The 5,713-nt window shown below is 45.3% G+C and overlaps 1 pseudogene; it reads right to left on the reverse strand.

Annotated features, from left to right (window-relative positions):
• Positions 1 to 3,480: 3,480 nt before the first annotated feature.
• LOC139277871 (U2 spliceosomal RNA) lies at positions 3,481 to 3,660 on the reverse strand (annotated as a pseudogene).
• Between the last annotated feature and the right edge of the window lie 2,053 nt (positions 3,661 to 5,713).

The following is a 5,713-nucleotide window of genomic DNA, read 5'->3' on the forward strand; positions in this document are numbered from 1 at the left end:
CCTCGTGACTCCGGCGCGCGACCCACACGCGCACGGGCAGCATGCATACAATGAGAGCCATGTCAAAATATCATAGAGCAACCCGTTGGCAAGCTGAACCAAAGCTTCTGCTGCCTGGACCACTGTGGAGGAGCCCTGCAGTACACGGCAAGATTGGTGGTGATGTGCTGCATGCTGCACAACTTCGTCATCATGGGGGCACAGCCCTTGCCACCAGGCATACAGTGGCACGCTGAGGAGCAGGAGGAGGAAGAGAAGATGGACGGGGAAGAGAGGACGCAATCTCAGCAGTCCCTTTCTGTGAAGAACTCATCCAATTCCAATACCAGTAAACGCAATCCCAATTTACCTCTCGGTTACTGATAATCGCTTGACCGCAGTGCAGAAATAAAAAGCAACACAAAATAAACAATCCAAACCAAATTTGTCAATTAAATCATGCCATATTGCATACGAGCGTCAACTAATTCCCCTTGTGCATTCCCTTAGTGCCTGTCTTCCGAGCGCCTCTGCCTGTCCTAGTGCTCCTGGCATGGCTGGTGGAGGGTTGCTGACTTTCAGTGGAGGAGACTGCAGATGGCCTTGGAGGATGACCTCGAGCAGCTCTGGGCCTGGAAGGCCAGGCTTCTCACTGCACCATCGCAACATGGGTGGCAGCAGTCTGGGCTGACGGCTGACAGGCAACAGAAAGGGCACTGGTGGTGTGACAGGGGTGGGAGGGTGAATGCTGCCGTCCTGAGAGAGGACAGCAGATTTGTGCTCCATGGAGCCACTGCCACTGCTCCAGGACGGTGCCTCAGTAACTGTAGTAATCTATTGGAGGACAGATCGCTGGACAATGAGAGGTGCAACGAGACCTGGGTGTCATGATACATCAGTCATTGAAAGTTGGCATGCAGGTACAGCAGGCAGTGAAGAAGGCAAATGGCATGTTCGCCTTCATAGCGAGAGGAGTTGAGTATAGGAACAGGGAGGTCGTACTACAGTTGTACAGGGCCTTGATGAGGCCACACCTTGAATATTGTGTACAGTTTTGGTCTCCTAGTCTAAGGAAGGACATTCTTGCTATTGAGGGAGTGCGGTGAAGGTTCACCAGACTGATTCTCGGGATGGCAGGACTGACATATGAAGAAAGACTGGATTGACTAGGCTTATATTCACTGGAATTTAGAAGAATGAGAGGGGATCTCATAGAAACATATAAAATTCTGATGGGATTGGACAGGTTAGATACAGGAAAAATGTTCCCAATGTTGGGGAAGTCCAGAACCAGGGGTCACAGTCTAAGGATAAGGGGTAAGCCATTTAGGACCGAGATGAGAAGAAACTTCTTCACTCAGAGAATTGTGAACCTGTGGAATTCTCTACCACAGAAAATTGTTGAGGGCAGTTCGTTGGATATATTCAAGAGGGAGTTAGATGTGGCCCTTACAGCTAAAGGGATCAAGGGGTATGGAGAGAAAGCAGGAAAGGGTACTGAGGTGAATGATCAGCCATGATCATATTGAATGGTGGTGCAGGCTCGAAGGGCCGAATGGCCTACTCCTGCACCTATTTTCTATGTTTCTATGTTTCTATGTTTCTATATTTCTATGGACTGCTGTGAGACTCGGTAAACCTCTTTCTACACTGGTGTCCGCAGCCATGACGGCAACAGCCTGAGCTTGCATCTCACCAAGCTGACTTTGCATGACAGACGTCTGAGCTTCCCAGACGTTGGGTGGCTTCTGCTTGTGCTACAATGGAGGCTGAGACATCAGCCATCAGACATTGCATCATGGTTGGGTCCACAAGTGAGTGATCGGAGTTGGCTATCACTTCCACGCTGCAATGGATGGGCTCCACGCTCTGCGAAAAGCCCTGAGACAAGTTGGTGCTGGCCTCCTCCATGCTCCATGACATTGACTGCAAGTTTTCTGGCAGGCCAGCCAATGCACCAAGCATTTCCTTGTGCATAGCCATAAGCCGCCCCCATCGAAGTGCTGATCTGAGTCCTCTGCAGAAGAACCCGTGTGCGACCTCACCCTCCAGGGAGCTGACAACTCTGCTACCCATGCTTCCTGCCTTGGCTGCTGCCCTGGCTTGTGCCTGGTGTCTCACTACATCCAAATCCTGTGTCTAAGCTATACTCTAAATGACACAGAGTGTCAGTATCTGAGCTGTGGCTGCAAGTGTGAAATCGAGTGATGGTGTTGCTCCTCCACCACTGCCTGGCCAGGCTGCATTTCTTGGGTCTCTGAACGGAGAAAGGCACAAGGGTAGGGTTGTGGTGATGGGAGGGAGCACAGTTAGTGGTGCATGCTTACACCATCTGCAGCTTGTAAATCAGAAGAGATTGTGGGACGAGGGGGAAGTGCGCTGTGAAAAGGAGGATTTGGTGTGAGGATACTGTTATGTTCAATGGTTTCAGCAGTGACGCTGGCCACGGCTTCAGTGATTTCCATTCCAATGATGGCGAGCACCGTTTCCTATGGTGGAGTTAGGTCATGCAGTCACACCTGTCCCCCTATGGGTAGCCCCTGCTGCCTCCAGTTATGCACCACCCTGTCCTGGCATTGACCACCACGGCTCGCTGCTCTGAGTGACTTCTCAGAGTTTACCTGGGGGGCCTCCTGGCCTCCTGTGGATAGAGGATGTCTCTCTTTGTGTCCACCGTCTGTACCAAGGCCAGCAGTGCAGCGTCAGAGAACCTTGGAGCATGCTCTCTCCCCTATTGCACTATTATTCAGCCTTTCCCAGAATGTATCCCTGCAAGACTTCCTGCACCTGTTCCAGCCAGAATGCACCTGCCCTTTAAGAGGTGCAGGCTAGCTTTAAGTAGTGTTTTAACATGTCGCTTTAACATGTTTGGCACCAATGGGTACAACAATTCCCCAACTAGCAGACATTACATAAAATGAAGGAGAATGTGCTGCTTGTATATTATTCAGTCAGGTCGACCGATTGGATAATTATTGTATCCAAAATGTGATCAATTGTTTAAATGTAAATTGAAAGGAACATCTAAGTTCATGATTTGTGGTTGCTTTTGGAAAAAAATGTGGATTCGTATTTCCAATTAACAAAAACTATTATAATCCCAGTACGAAGGAACGAGAAGGCTGTGGATAACAAAGTTGAGGGGCGCTATGGAATTAGCTTTCCATGAAGTGTGCTTTGTTTGTGGACATGGCTGGGCTCTGAAAGCTAAACTCATCCCACCCCACATGAAGGGATTAGATTTTGCAGCCTGTAGTCACCTGTGTGCCGACAGAGACATGTAACATTGATCTTATCAGGTATTAGCCATAACCTGCTCACTGAATCTGAATCATTCCATCACGAACTTTCTCGGTATTACTGATCATCAGTTCCATGGTGCCAAATAATTTCCAGGTATGCTCAAGTTTTTTTTTTAATCCAATTTCTTTCCAGATCAACTCTAACGCCAAAGATCACTTTGCGCCAATATATTTGATCTTAGGCCAAAAGGCCGAGAGGCGAAGTTGCACCGTTCCTGGAAATATTGCAATACCAGGTCGGTGCATGGAGTGGACGGGGCAAGCCCCTGATCCAGCTCCCTGTCCAAAAATCAATTCAATATCATGTCCCCATAGGGGATATTAAACTGATAAGAACAGATACTACACTTGATCTTAGCCAAAAGGCCGAGACAGGTATGCTCAAGTTGGTGTAGGAGGACTAAAGAAGGGAGAAATTAAGAAAAGGATTAGAGAGAATATATAGCCCAGAAACAGGCCTTTCGGCCTAACTATTCTGTGTTGGTGTTTATACTCCACACCAGTCTCCTCCCATTCCATCTACCTCATCTCAGCCTTTCAACAGATCTTTTTATTCTGTTTTCTCTCATGTACTCATCTCGTTTCCTTTTGAAAGCATCTCAGCCATTTGCCTCAATCATTTCCTGTGATGATGAGTTCCAGATTCTGACCACTCTCTGAATAAAGAAGTTTCTCCCGATTTCCTGATCGGATATATTGGTACCTATCATATTTATGGCCCTAATTTCTCCCACAAGTAGAAATATTCTCTCCACCACTACCCTGTCCAACCCATTCATAATGTTAAAGGTCTCTATCAGGCCCTTCTCAGTCTTCTCTTTTCGAAAGAAAAAAATCCCAACCTGTTCAATCTTTCTTGATGGCTATAATCTCTCAGTTCTGGTACCATCCTTATAAATCTTTTTTGCCTTTCTCCAATGCATCTATTTATAGGATGGAGACCAGAACAATGCTCGGCATTCTAAGTGGGGCCTGACAAGAGGGTCTTATACAAGGTTAACATCATTTCACTACTTTTGAATTCTATAACCCTAGAAATAAATCCCAAGGACAAAGAATGGGATGCACAACCAAATGAAGAAAGAGAATCAAAGCATAAAATGTAAAACACATGACAAATTTAGAGCATGTGACAAAGTAAGATACAAATAGCACATAGTGGACAGAATATAACAAAAACAAGCGCACGAGATGTTATGTTCAGAATAAATCCACAAGACTGTATTGCAAGCTCAAACTGTTGTGACCTTGGTCTCTTTATTCAGACTCCAGAGTGGGGAAGCAGCACAGTGAATCACCTTTTATATCTGCTTGCCCCAGGGTGCACAGGTGACCCTAAGGTTTTCCACAGGTGTGCCCCGAGTGGCAAGTCTTACATTTTGGTAAGGTTTACATACTCTTCTTTTTCGGGGTTGGGAATGCAGTGACAAAGAGAGGGATTAAACGTCTCATAGGAGCTGTATCCAGCAAATGAAGCATTATGCACAATGTGTGTGCCCATGAGTGAGTGGGTGAGAGTGGGCAGACTGTATTGGCAGGGATATCAGGAGAAATTGAATAGTCTGCCCACTCTCACTCACTCAGACTCCTGGGCACATGCTCCAATGAGGCTTTTAATTCACTTGAGCAGGCCGACGGTGCCTCGGTTAACATCTCATCTGAAAGTCTGAATTTTCCAACAAGCGCACTATATTTCATGTGCACAATGTGTTTTACAACTTGTATTTCAATGTGGTAATTGCTGCTGAAAATGTATTGCTGAGTGTCTGAATCTCGGCCTGACAGGATTTCAGAGTCGCAGGTTTCATGCTTGCAAGGACTCCTGGGATTATGCACCATATGCACAATATACAGGCCGTTTACCGTAACTTAGTTTTCTGTCAGTTAACAGGAGACAAATATGTTGAACTGGGGCACAGAAAGCCAAATTGCACAAATAATATTTCTTATATGAATCCTATATTATAATTCAATTTCACTAACCTAAAAAATATTTTTGTTAAAACTGTAACAGCCAGACTCATCTGCACTGCTACTTATAGTCAATGAAAGTAATTACGAAACAAGATGATTTTAAATACTGCCTTTACAGATGGTCTTTTTCTTGGGTCTGCAGCATAGTATGGGTTGCAATGGTACTATCTGTGATGAATTATCTTGAACTTAATTTAACAACAATACAAGAATTTGGAAAATGTTAACTCACTATTATAACACAAAATATAAGAATTTAGCTAAAAGATTAAACACAGATTTACAACAGAGGCATCAGGATAGGCTTTCTCAAATTATTATACAATAATGAAAACTATATTAAACAGCCAGCAAAATAATCACTTATGGTAGATTCATGTTTAGTAATAATTCAACTCCCATTAATCACAGCTGCATCACTAATTGTCGACCATTAAAGACTGACAGCTTACCCCAGC

The sequence above is a fragment of the Pristiophorus japonicus genome, chromosome 12 (genome assembly GCF_044704955.1).
Source record: "Pristiophorus japonicus isolate sPriJap1 chromosome 12, sPriJap1.hap1, whole genome shotgun sequence".
NCBI lineage: Eukaryota > Metazoa > Chordata > Chondrichthyes > Pristiophoridae > Pristiophorus > Pristiophorus japonicus.